Raw genomic sequence first — 14,941 nt, 5'->3', positions numbered from 1 at the left:
GGAGAATGGTGCATGTGGTATCCCCTTAAGATATGAAAGGAGGACCTTGCCCACTGAGGAGAAGGAGAGATTTTCGAGAGCTTTTTCTTGGACTGAACCTTTCCAGATTAGGATCCTAGAACAAAGGAGAGGCTGGCTCATACTTTGTAGCTCCTTCACACACGAATCCACCTAAAACACAGGAGTAGGGTATTACGCTTCTAAGCGGCCCGAACCTGTATACATCGCCGGCGTCTTCTGTGCTTCCTGTCTGGCGAACCTTCCACATACAGATTGGGAGCTTAGAGTCTCACCTAGGGTCCCCGGCCGAACCGGCAAAGGGGGGCCAGCGCGGTCTCCCGGTGAGGAGCCCCACGCTCCGTCAGGGTCGATCAATAGTTGGGCCGATTTGGAGAAGCAATTCCACAGCTATTTCTACAGTGGGGTTCATGAGATGAAGTTATCTGACTTGACGGCGATTAAGCAGCGGCATGATGAACCTGTGCACGAGTATATTCAGAGATTCAGGGAGATGAGGAACAAATGCTTCAGCTTGAGTTTAACTGACGCTCAGTTAGCCGATCTGGCCTTTCAGGGTATGATTGCTCCGATTAGGGAGAAATTCTCATCTGAAGACTTTGATAGCTTGTCACATCTGATACAAAAGGTAACCTTGCACGAGCATAGGTCTGCGGAGGCTAGGAAAAGCTCTAAGAAGGTTAATCATGTTTGTCCTTACATGTATGGGTCGGATGACGATGAGGATGACTCTGAAATAGCTGCAGCCGAATGGGTGAGGAGTAAAAAGGTCATACCGTGCCAATGGGTAAAGAATTCTGGAAAGGAAGAGAAGTATGATTTTGATATTACTAAAGCTGACAAGATTTTTGATCTGCTACTCCGAGAGTAGCAAATTCAACTCCCTGCTGGTCATACAATTCCATCGGTTGAGGAATTAGGCAAAAAGAGATATTGCAAATGGCATAATTCTGGGTCCCATTCTACTAACGATTGTAAGGTTTTTAGACAACAGATTCAGGTGGCCATTGAGGGAGGCAAGATTAAGTTTGATGATTCCAAAAAGCCGATGAGGATCGATGGTAACTCATTTCCCGTTAACATGGTACACAGAGCTGACCGAACAGCTGATACGGGGTGCATGAGGGGTTATCAAGTAAGTTCGGCTAGAATTATAAACAAATATTAAAGGAAATACGACAAGCAACAAGAAAGGCGTCATGAAGAAGATAATGGTGGCTTTGATCCTCATTGGGGCTGTGTGTTCTTCATGTTCTGTTGGAACGAAGGTATGAGGCTACCATCTATCGAGGATTGTCCTGGATGAAGTGATGTTGCAGGGGGTTCAAGCCGATTGTACGATGGAGGCAATCGGCCAAAACAAACAAGAGTACCTGTTCATCAAAGATTGGGCCCAGTAAACCAACGTGGTGATTCGGAAGACGACAAAAATAGGAAGACTCAATGGTGTCCTTCTGGTATTTTTACGAAGAATCAGAAAAGAAGGGTTCAAAGATTGAGGAGTAGGGAACGCTTCCAGGAGGTCGAGCAAGAAATTAATCATCGGCTAAAGAAAGAAAAACCGAGGCAGGAGTGGCGTGTTAAGAATCAGGCTCCTGTAGCCCATGATGTTGCAGCCGATGAGGCAAAGAGGTTGGCAAAAGGAAAGAGTGTTGTGATGGCACCAGTTAACATGGTTTTTACCTTGCCATCCGAATTCGGGATCGATCAAGCCGATGTCGATGAGGTGGAAGAGGAATCGGCTTAGTTGGTTCTATCACCAGAACAGGCGGTGTTCGAGAAGCCTGAGGGGACAGAGAATCGGCTTCATAAACCATTCTGTATAAATGCTATGTCAATGGGAATCCGATATCTAAAATGATGGTTGATGGTGGGGCCGCGGTAAATTTGATGCCTTATGCTACGCTCAGGAAGTTGGGTAGAAATGCCGAGGATCTCATGAAGACAAATATGGTGCTCAAGGACTTTGGTGGCAATCCATCGGAAACCAAAGGTGTTCTAAATGTGGAGCTGACAGTCGGCAGTAAGACTATTCCTACCACATTTTTTATCATTGATGGGAAGGGTTCTTACAGCTTGTTGCTTGGAAGGGATTGGATTCACGCTAATTGTTGTATTCCTTCAACTATGCATCAATGCTTGATTCAGTGGCAAGGCGACAATATAGAGATCGTACCAGCCGACAGGTCAGTTAATGTTGCCAGTGCCGATTTAGCTCTTTGGGAGATGGATGGCCTTGATTGTTTATCTGGAAAAGTTTGGAATGGAGATTTTCTAAAAGTGTCCGATTCTGATATACAGCCAGTTGAAGATGGAGAACCCAAGCTATTATTTTGAGGGCGTCGTGGAGGGTTCAAATGTCTACGCTAAGGATACGGTAGATGATCTCGATGACAAGCAAGGTCAAGGTTTTATGTCGGCCGATGATTTGGAAGAAATAGATATAGGTTCAGGCGATCGGCCAAGGCCAACATTTATTAGTAAGAATTTGTCTCCAGAATTTAGAACCAAGCTGATAGAGCTCTTAAAAGAGTTTAGAGATTGCTTCGCTTGGGAGTATCATGAGATGCCTGGACTCAGCCGATCAATTGTAGAACATCGACTACCTATCAAACACGGGGTTAGGCCGCACCAGCAGCCTCCGAGGAGATGCAAAGCCGATATGCTGGAACCTGTCAAGGCTGAGATTAAGCATTTATATGATGCTGGTTTTATTCATCCTTGCCGATATGCTGAGTGGGTTTCTAGCATAGTTCCTGTCATCAAGAAGAACGGCAAGGTGAGGGTATGCATTGATTTTAGAGATCTGAATAAAGCTACACCGAAAGATGAATATCCAATGCCAGTAGCCGATCAGCTAGTTGATGCCGCGTCAGGGAACAAAATTTTGAGTTTTATGGATGGAAATGCAGGGTATAATCAAATTTTTATGGCTGAAGAAGATATCCATAAGACAGCTTTTAGATGTCCTGGTGCAATCGGCTTATTTGAATGAGTTGTTATGACTTTCGGCTTGAAGAGTGCTGGAGCTACATATCAACGGGCCATGAATTATATTTATCATGATCTAATTGGTTGGCTGGTTGAGGTCTATATTGATGATGTGGTTGTTAAATCTAAGGAAATAAAAGACCACATAGCCGATTTAAGAAAAGTTTTCGAGAGGACCAGGAAATATGGCTTGAATATGAATCCGACAAAGTGTGCTTTTGGTGTATCGGCTGGCCAGTTCTTGGGATTTCTTGTCCATGAGAGGGGAATTGAGATAACTCAGAGAAGTATCAATGCGATCAAAAGGATTAAGCCCCCGGAAAACAAGACCGAATTGCAGGAGATGATCAGCAAGATTAATTTTGTTCGAAGGTTTATTTCTCATTTGTCAAGAAAATTAGAACCTTTTACACCATTGTTGAGATTGAAGGCCGATCAGCAGTTTACTTGGGGGGCAGAGCAGTAAAAGGCTTTGGATAATATTAAAGGATACCTGAGTTCCCCTCTTGTTTTGATTCCTCCACAGAAAGGGATACCTTTTAGATTGTTTCTATCGGCCGGTGAGAAGTCAATCGGCTCAGTCTTTGATTCAGGAGTTGGATGGAAAAGAATGAGTTGTATTTTATCTCAGTCGTCGGCTCTTGGATGCAGAGACTAGATATTCTCATGTGGAGAAGTTATGCTTATGTTTACATTTTTCATGCACGAGGTTAAGGCATTATTTACTGTCCAATGAATGTACTATTATATGCAAGGCCAACGTTGTTAGATACATGTTATCGGCTCCAATATTGAAAGGAAGGGTTGGAAAGTGGATATTTTCCTTAACTGAGTTTGATCTTCGGTATGAGTCACCAAAGGCGATTAAGGGACAAGCTATAGCTGATTTTATTGTGGAACATCGTGATGATTCAATCGGCTCGGTTGAAATGGTGCCATGGACTTTATTCTTTGATGGATCGGTGTGTACTCATGGTTGTGGTATCGGCCTAGTTATAATTTCCCCTAGGGGGGCATGTTTCGAGTTTGCTTATACTATTAAACCTTATGCGACTAATAATCAAGCTGAGTATGAAGTAGTGCTTAAAGGGTTGCAATTGCTCAAGGAAGTTGAAGCCGATGCTATTGAAATCATGGGGGATTCTTTGCTGGTAATCAGTCAATTGGCAGGGGAGTATGAATGCAAGAATGATACATTAATGGTTTATAATGAGAAGTGCCAAGAGCTGATGAAGTAATTTCGGCTGGTTACTTTAAAGCATGTATCTCGAGAACAAAATATTGAAGCTAATGATTTGGCCCAAGGGGCATCGGGGTATAAGCCGATGATGAAAGATGTTAAGGTTGAAATTGCAGCAATAATAGCCGATGATTGGATGTATGATGTGCATCAATATTTATATAATCCATCTCAATCGGCTTCTAGGAAATTAAGATATAAGGCGTTGAAGTACACTCGATTGGATGATGAGCTTTATTATCGGACGATTGATGGAGTGTTACTTAAGTGTTTGAGTGCCGATCAGGCTAAAGTTGCAATCGGCGAAGTTCATGAAGGAATTTGTGGCACTCACCAATCGGCCCATAAGATGAAGTGGTTACTTCGGCGTGCAGGGTATTTTTGGCCGACAATGCTGGAGGATTGCTTCAGATATTATAAGGGGTGTCAAGATTGTCAGAAGTTTGGGGCAATTCAACGAGCACCGGCGTCGGCTATGAATCCTATTATTAAACCGTGGCCATTCAGTGGTTGGGGAATTGATATGATCGGTATGGTAAACCCACCATCAAGTAAAGGGCATAAGTTTATATTGATGGCGACTGATTATTTCACCAAGTGGTGGAGGCCATTCCTTTGAAGAAAGTTAATTCTGAGATGCAATTCAATTTGTTCAAGAACATATAATCTACCAATTTGGTATTCCTCAAACTATTACAACTGATCAAGGTTCAATCTTCGTATCCGATGAGTTTGTTCAATTTGCCGATAGCGTGGGTATCAAATTCTTGAATTCTTCACCATATTATGCACAAGCTAATGGGCAGGCCGAGGCATCTAACAAGAGCTTGATCAAATTAATTAAGCGGAAGATTTCTGATTATCCTCAGCAATGGCATACCCGGTTGGCCGAAGCATTGTGGTCTTATCGGATGGCTTGTCATGGATCAATATTCAAGTTCCTCCTTATAAGCTTGTTTATGGACATGAAGCTGTTTTGCCATGGGAAGTTAGAATCGGCTCTAGAAGGATAGAATTGCAAGACGGTTTGATAGCCGATGAATATTATAACCTTATGGCCGATGAGAGGGAGGACTTGGTTCAATCGCGTTTACGAGCCCTTGCTAAGGTTACCAGAGATAAGGAACGAGTTGCTAGGCATTATAACAAGAAAGTAGTGCCTAAGGATTTTTCGGAAGGTGAACTTGTATGGAAGTTGATTTTGCCGATTGGAACTCGGGATAACAAGTTCGGCAAGTGGTCACCAAATTGGGAAGGACCGTTTCAAATCTATAATGTTGTGTCTAAAGGGGCATATATGTTGCAAGGGCTTGATGGTGAGGTTTATGGATGGGCGCTCAATGGCAAATACTTGAAGAAGTATTACCCAAGTGTTTGGGTTGACGCATGATCGGCTAGTGTTGCTGATGCATGACAGCCGATGTGTTTTACATCGTCTTGAGATGGCCGATATTGTTATATCGCCCTTAGTCGTTTTTCTAATTGTAATCGGTTATGGTTTGCCGATTTATAACGGCCGATATTGTTATATCGCCCTTAGTCGTTTTTCAATTGTAATCGGTTATGGTTTGCCGATATATAACGGCCGATATTGTTATATCGCCCTTAGTTGTTTTTCTAATTTTATCAATGCTGTTGACATTGTAAAATTGGGGGGCACATATATACAAAAAATGAAAGTGAAAATTAGAAGTTATGTTAATCGGCACAAAGGATTGTTAAAACAGCAGGGTATTAAGGTATATTAGCCGATTACAAGAATTTCTAAGTCCTATTACACAAAAGTTATTGAGACAATTACTGCTGGATAGCCGAAATAGCTCTTTGCCAAATTTGTTCGACTTCTTCAATGGCTTGGGCATCTTGAGCATCAGTTCCAGAAATGACCTTCAGTGACTTGGTTAGGTCAGCAACATTCTTGATAGCCGATTTGAGCCTTGGTTTTTGCTCTTCGATAGATTTTGGGAGATCGGCTAGCTTTTTGTGCTCCATATCCAATTCAGCATTGCATTCTTCAAGCTGTGCCAAGAGATCGATCTTGCGGGCTTCAAGCCGATCGATATTGGATTTGATCGGACCTTCGGTTAGCTGATCTTGTTTGACTTTTTCTTCATGCACAAGCTGCCGATTGACCTGGATTGTGGCTTCAATCTCCTTGCGCTCACGGCGTTCGGCTAATCTTAGCTTGGCTTTTTCAAGTTTAAATTGATGTTGCTCAAGATAAGCGTCTGGAGTTAGGACATCGGCCAGTTCTTCAGGAATTAGAGGTTGAACTTCGTGCAATCGTGTCCTAATCGATCCACAGTCGACCACTAAGCTATCCAGAGAAGAGGCCTCTAGCCGACGCGAGATATCTTCAAGTGTTTTCTTTGCATTGTCAGATAAGGGAGCTAGAGCTTTGCTTGAAGTATCTTCTTCTGCCTCATCAAGATAATCTTTGATATCAAAAGAGAAGAGATCGGCTAGAACCTGCAGGTATAAGTTTAGAAAGTTTGAGAGCTAAGTCAATATAGCCGATCTAAATTCTTGCATCAAAGGAAAACTTACTGGGATAGCAGGAGCAGCCGGTTGTTCTTCTTCCACAATATGATGACTCCCCACGGTCGATGGAGTTCGGTCACTCGATGATTGTAGTACAGGGGAAGAAGGAGGAGGAGGAGGAGGCTGTAAAAAGACAAGTGTTAGACAAAATCGGCTGGAATTAACTAGTAAAATTGAGAGTGTCTTACTGGTGGAGCTGGTTTGAGAATTGGTGCTGCCGATTTCTTCTTTATAGCAGTTTTCTTCTTCTGCAACTACAAAACCTATGAGTAGTCGGCTGAAAAATAATGATTATAAAAGGGTTTGCAAGGAAAGATGTTTTACTCTGAAGAAGTGAGTGGGGGCAGAAGGTGTTGAAGGTATCTGCTTAGGCGAAGCCGATGGTGTTTTTTCAGTATCACTTACTTCGGCTGCATCCTGATCAACATCATCCTCAATATCTTCTTTATCCAGAGCTTGTTCAATGGATGGATCCAAAGCAGGCAGGTCGTCGGTTGGCTTGGTTTTCTTAGACTTGGCCTTTTTCTTTGGAGCTAGAATCAAGGTGCTCACAGCCGATGATCTAGTTTTTCTTTTCTTGGTTACATCGGTTGGTTCCCTGATGGCGCCTTGGAGGGGGGTTGAGACCTTGGGGGCATGATAGCCGATGACACGGGGAGACAATCTGCCTCCATTAGGAATCAGACCTGGGGCATATTCAATGTTCCTACCACTATTGCTCTGATGTGGAGGGGAGGACTCTGTTGTCTGCAAAACAGGAACAAAAAATTAGTCAAGTAATGAATCGGCTAACCGTTATGAAATTTAGTAATGACAAAGTTTACCTGGGGTATGACGTCAGGGAATAGATCTGTCATGTACATTGTGGCCGATTGATGAAATAGATGCAACTTCCATTCACCCCACCATCTGTCAAAGTTCCTGCTCCTGAATCCTGCTAACTCAATATTGTCGATACTGCCTAAGGGAGGTCCTTGGAGGTTAAGCAGTCGATCCATCATTAGAGTTGAAGAAATTTCTACTCGGCATTGGATCTTGTCAGCAAAGAATAAGCCGATTGGGAGTTGGCCTAATCCAAGTTGTGTAGCTGAACTTATAGGGTGACAGAATTCGTAGGAGACTTGGATATTTCTTCCTTGGTGAATACTGACAGGTAGGATGCATGGGCTGATTGCAGCTGTAAAGACTTCCCTGGACGTTTGATATCTTTCATGATTGATGTCTTCAAATCTGAAGTCTAATGGGAGCTCAAGGTCTGCTGAGTCTTCATAAAGAAACCAACCCCGGGCATCTTTCTGGAAACCTTCATAAAAGCTGCAGAACCAATCTTTGAGCATCTCAGCCGATAGTTTTGCCTTAGCATCGGCTGGTGTGGATGCATATTCTCCATATGATATGCATCTGCGATGGGTGCGTTCTTCTCCATCGTCTTCTACAATTGGCTCCAACCTTGGGAATTCAGCTTCTGTTACAGATGGCCGATTGACAACTTTCATGACTACCAGGTTTAGCTAGGTCTGTAGTAGCCACCATGGTCCACCTGCTCCAACTATTGAGCCGATGGCTATCTTAGCCGATGCATTGTTCAACATTTGGTATAGATAGCCGAGAAGGATTTTGCCCAAGGGAAATTGTTTCTTTGATCCTAAGGCTTCGGCTACAAATTGCCAATTGGTTGTGGGACCACAGCTGGATCCACAGAAGAGAAACTTTTCTAGCCACATTAGCAAGAAAGCTACGTGCTCCCGAGGAGTGACAGGCCCTTTGCCCATGTATGCCGCTACATAACCAGACCACCCTCCTATGCTTTTGGTCTTGAAGTCAAATTGGTTCTTGGTGTTCATAGTCATAGGGTTAGCTGATGAAGTTACATCTAATCCAGTAATCATGATGATGTCGATCAAAGTTGGAGTCATCGGCCGTTGGTTAAATAAGAAGGCATTGATGGTGTTGGACCAGAAATAGGTGGCGGCAGCCATCAGAGGTTCATCCTTAGTAGAATTGGCTATGGTGAGAGCAAGCGCTTGGCCGATCCCAATCTCATCCCAGTGGGCTTTCTTACTAGCCGATATGCGTTGGTACCAGGTGGTCCAGCTCTTATCAGGGGTAGGCTTTTCGAGAGATGGCCAAGACTTGAAGGTATTCATCCAGTGACCCAAGTTAGGGTTGGCTAGTCTAAAGGGGATTCTGTTGGTTTCACCAATGATGAAATCAGTGGGGTCAAGATTGCCGATTGGGCCAAGAAAATAGTGGTTTTTGTGCGATAGGCTGGGAGTCACAACTAGGTTGGAAAGGTGCTACAAATCCAAAGGAATCGGGAAGCAGAAAACATAATGAGAAAAAGGAGAAATCGATTTCATGCGAGGAAAAGGGATCTAGCCGGTGAGAACTTACCTCAGCGTACTCGGCCAATTGCGCAGTAGACGGGCTAGTAGAAGACGACATCGCCGCAGGCGGAGATCTGATCAGAAGTGAAATCGCCTGGGATCGCTTTTGCGTCGGAGGAATCGCCGGAGAGATCAAGGACAAAGTTTCGCTTGAGCGGTGAAAACGGAAGTCACGGCGTGAGATTTCTCGAGGGCAACGGTTGGTATTTAAAGCAATAGAATAACGGTCGAAAAACGGCAGAGTGCGAAACTTGCTCGGAGTCGGTACACGGCAAATCCGGAACATTATCAAATATCCCGGACTTGGGGGGCATGTGTTAACGACCAAATTTGGTAATATCAGCATCAGAAAAGGAGATTAGATCGAGGTGGAGTCGAAGGCGGAGATTGATCTGAGAACAGAGCAAGAATCGGCTGAAGTCCAGATCGGATACGATTAGGATAGGCTGGGTCTAAGTCGGACTAGGTAAGCCGATGCAACCAATTCCGACAGTATAATTTGGTGTATGACATCAGGTTGAATTGAGGTGCTTCAAGATGATTGCCGCACATGGATAGAGTCCTGAGAAGGCAATTGTATCTATTAATTAGGATGTTTTATGTAACTTCCTTAGAGATATGTTTGGGCAAAAGTCTGCCGCAAAGACTTATGGTATCTTAGAGTTTGTTAGAGATAGTGGTCATGTCCGGTATGGACATATCTTGTAATTCTCGGGTATAAATAGACCCCGAGCCCTATGTAATTTTTAACACACACGTTCAATACAATTTCGGCGCATCGCCACCTTTTTGCTTTAGTTTTGTTTCGACGAGTTCTTGCTTTCGGGTTGAGCTGCATCGGTTTCGATCTTCAACAAGAGGTAAAACTTGTTATGATGACTTGTGTTCTCAAGATTAGTGCTTCCATCTTTATGACACTCTAATCTTGTCTATATAATTCGTCGAGTTATCATATATCTTACATAATCTTTGGCAATATCATCATCTAACCTACAATCGGCTAACATCTGTTAATAGAAGGCAGCCGATTAGGTTAAATAGCGACGTTGTCCTAGATTATATAAGATATCCACCACTTTATGAAACATCCAGCGGCTTGATTGTCTAGATATTGTTCTTCTTTTCATACTTAATGCTGCATCAGTTGAGTTTGATCTATTAAGTCATGCTTAGAATATCAATCTCTAGCCTATCCTCTGGTTGCCGATTAGGGTAGTATCGGAGTTTCAGCCGATCTTATCTGATTTAACCATATTCGATCTATATGCTTCAATGACATGTTAAATCCGCCCTTTATGTCAAGATCTCATTGCATTTAAGTATATTAAGCTTTTGTTTGGTATATTATACTTGTTTTAATATCTTTATATAGAGTAGTATCGGAGTATTAGCCGATACATGCTAGATCTATCTGATCGGCTATGCTATAAACATATATAATCCTGTTATTAATATATATTTCGATCTAAGTGATTTATACTGTCTCGGCATGGTGACCGATCTATCCTAATCACTTGATTTAAGTATATATTAATATAAGAACTATATATCGTTAATATCTACAGCCGATCGAATAGATTTAGTTCCTTACTATCTATTTATAACCGCCGATCGATTCATAAATGACATCGGCTCAAAGATAAATGATATGTCATCGGCACCTAGCCGATCGGCTATCATTTATAGATTTAACCAAGAATTCTTTGTCTCTATTTCTTGTTGATTACATGATCAAATCAACTGGCACGCTCACACATTCGAAGGCAAGCTTTGGACCTGCACTGGAGTTAAGCAGATCTCCCAGGCCTCGTGTTTTCTGTCAACAAATGTAAGTATACTATATATATTAGAAGTATAGGAATATATTTTCTTTCTGTTTTTTTCCCAGTTAGCTTAGATAATATATTATGAGAATGAGTAGCTAATGCTTGTGTGTCACTCTACCCTTGGATTATCTTAACCCCTGCTTAGAATATGATTATCACAAGTAATATATAAATTATTAGTCAAGTTCTCTCTACATGATCTTTCCATGGGATAAAATAAATACGATGCCCTTGGAATACTCTCGAGTGAAATGCTACAATGGTATATCCGTGCGCTTGTGGATGAACTCTGTAAATATAATATACCAGAGATATTTCTGCGCCATTGCTGGGAATTATATTTCTAGTAATGACGTTAAGAAATACCAACAATCAGCGAAACAAGAGAGCAAACACCTCCAGCCGATATTCCTGCCCCTCAAAGAACTCCATCACCTCCTGCACATCCCACTTACAAACCGAGGGTACACATCTATTTTCAATCCATTGCTTAAGTTTGTTATACCTATATGCCGATTCCTAACTTTGTACTTTGCAGAAAAAGAAGCTGGCTTCCAATAAACCAAAAGCACCAACTCCACTGGATAAACCTCATACTTCTTCATTTTTTTTAATCTTTTATCTCTTTAAATAACCGATGCTAACCCAGATTTGTCTTTTTCAGCCTCGTCGTTCTCCAACTCCGTTTCCTGAATCAAGTGAGCATACTCCATCGGCTGCAGGTAGCGACCATGTAAGTACTTCTTTTGAACCCACAAATCATATCGGCTATCACATTACTTCTTCTAACCAGTAATCTTAACATTTTCTTGTTCTTGGTTTTAGCCGATATGTTCTCCTTTGACATCAGGCAATTTATGGATGAGGAAGAAGAAACCACAAGCAAGGCCTTGGTGCCCCTAGCCAATGATGTGAAAGAAACCATGCTAGATGTCTCAAAGCGGCTTGAAGGCTCTCTAGTGGTCAGTTGTGGATCAATTAGAGACAGATTCCTCGCAATCTATAACCAACTTCCAGATGAATTAGCCGATGTCATTACCCCAGCGGCTTATCTTGAATAGCATCGGCTCAAGCTTGAAAAAGCAAAGCAAAGGATTGCCGATCATCGTGAAAGAAGAGATCTCGAGGCAACCATCCAAGCTAGTAGGACTTCGATCAATGAAGAGAAAGCCAAACTTGATGAATTGGAAGCTGGTCCATGTTCTACTCAAGCCAACATTGATCGGCTGAACACCAGGAAGATAGAACTTCTAGAAGAGCTGGAGCAATGCAACACACAAATTGCCATTGAGGAGCAAAAGCTTGCCGATCTGCCCAAAACCACTGAAGACTAAAGATTAAAACTGAAAGCATTTGTAAAACACTTAGCCGAATTGCAAAATCTCTGAAAGTGATCTCTGGATCTGATGCAACCGATGCCTAGATTATAGACGAAGTAGATCAAATTAGGCAAAGGGCTATATCGGCTATCCAAAAATATGTGTCTCGATGAGCTAAACTTGTAACTTTAAATTCGCAAACTTTTGGGCTGTAATGAACTCCAAGTTCAGAACTTGATTTACTTGTGAAATTTTGCTTTTGAAACCCATACTTTTCATATATATTTTCCCCCCTAATTTTGCAATGCTGAATACATTAATAAAATTATAATTAGACTAAGGGCGATATAACAAATATTGGCCATCATACATCGGCAAAGCACAACCGATTATGATAAGAAAAACACTAAGGGCGATATAACTTATATCAGCCATCATACATCAGTAAAGCACAACCGATTATGATAAGAATTAAAACCTAAGGGCGATATAACTCATATCGGCCATCATACATCGGCAGAGCACAGCCGATTATGATAAGTTTTAAAATGCTAAGGGCGATATAACTTATATTGGCCATCTAAAGGCGATGTCAACACATCGGCTAGCATGTATCGGCAACACTTAGTTGATCATGAACTGATCCAAACACTTGGGTAATATTTCTTCAAGTACTTCCCATTAAGTGCTCGTCCAAAAACTTTGCATATCTGAAACGGTCCTTCCCAATTAGGCGACCATTTGCCGAATTCATTGTCATGAGTCCCTATCGGCAGGATTAACTTCCAAACCAACTCTCCCTCCGAAAAGAACTTAGGTACAACCTTTTTGTTATAATGACAAGCGACTCGTTCCTTATCCTTAGTCACTTTTGCAAGAGCTCTTAACCTAGACTGAACTAGATCTTCTGTTTCATCTACCATAAGATAGTAATACTCATCGGCAGTCAATTTATCTTGTAAATCTATTCTCCTTGAGCCGATTGTAGTTTCCCATGGCAGAACTACTTCATGTCCATAAACAAGCTTATAAGGAGGAACTTGAATTGATCCATAAAAAGCCATCCGATAGGACCATAATGCTTCGGCTAATCTTGTATGTCATTGCCAAGGAAAATCAGAGATCTTTCTCTTAATTAACTTAATCAAACTCTTGTTGGATGCCTCAGCTTGCCCATTAGCTTGCGCATAGTATGGTGAAGAATTCAACAACTTGATACCCATGCTATCGACAAACTGAACAAATTCATCGGACACAAATATCGATCCCTGATCGGTTGTGATAGTTTAAGGAACACCAAATCGGTAGATAATATATTCCTTAACAAATTGTATTGCATCTCCAGAATCAACTTTCTTCAATGGAACTGCTTCCACCCATTTGGTGAAGTAATTGGTCCCCACCAATATAAACTTATTCTCTTTGCTCGAAGGTGGATTAATCTGACCGATCATATCAATGCCCCATCCTCTGAATGGCCATGGCTTGATGATAGGATTCGTAGCTGATACCTGTGCTATTTGAATTGCTCCAAACTTCTGATAATCTTGACACCCTTTGTAGTATCGGAAACAATCTTCTAACATCGTCGGCCAAAAATACCCTGTGCTCCGAAGCAACCACTTCATCTTATGAGCCGATTGATGAGTACCATCGATACCTTCATGCACCTCGCCCATTACAACCTTAGCTTGATCGACACTCAAACACTTAAGAAATACCCCATCAATCGTCCGATAATATAACTCATCATCCAATAAGGTATATTTTAAAGCCTTATAGCGCAATTTCCGTGAAGCCGATCGAGAAGGATTTTGCAAATACTGATAGACATCATACCTCCAATCATCGGCTGTAACCATGGCAACTTCTACTTCAATATCTTTCACCATTGGCATGTATCCTGATGCCCCCTGAGCCAAATCATGAGCTTCAACATTCTGCTCCCTAGGAACATGCTTCAAAGTCACCAACCGAAAACTATCCATTAATTCTCGGCATTTCTCATTGTAGACCATCAACACATCATTCTTGCAATCATATTCTCCTGCCAACTAACTGATCACCAACAAGGAATCTACCATGATTTCCAAGCATCGGCTTCGACTTCCTTCAACAATTGCAACCCCTTGAGAATTGCCTCATACTTAGCTTGATTATTAGTAGCATAAGGTTTAATAGTATAAGAAAATTCAAAACTTGCCCCCCGAGGGGAAATTATAACCAAGCCGATACGACAACCATGAGTGCAAACCGATCCATCGAAGAATAAAGTCCAGGGCACAATCTCAACCGAGCCGATTGAATCATCACGATGTTCCACAACCTTGGGTGCCCCTTGACGATCGGCTATAGCTTGCCCCTTGACTGCCTTGGGTGATTCATACCCAAGATCAAATTCCGTCAAAGCATATATCCACTTCCCAACTCTTCCCTTCAAAACTGGAGCTGATAACATATATTTGATCACATCGGCATTGCATACTATAGTGCATTCGTTGGACAACAAATAATGCCTTAACTTCGTGCAAGAGAAATATAAACATAAGCACAACTTCTCCACTCGAGAATACCTTGTTTCTGCATCCAAGAGCCTGTGACTTAAATAAAAAATAGCCC

This window comes from Oryza sativa, chromosome 4 (genome assembly GCF_034140825.1).
Source record: "Oryza sativa Japonica Group chromosome 4, ASM3414082v1".
NCBI classification, from domain to species: Eukaryota; Viridiplantae; Streptophyta; class Magnoliopsida; order Poales; family Poaceae; genus Oryza; species Oryza sativa.
The sequence above is the reverse complement of the archived record's forward strand: the minus strand, read 5'-3'. Positions refer to the sequence as shown.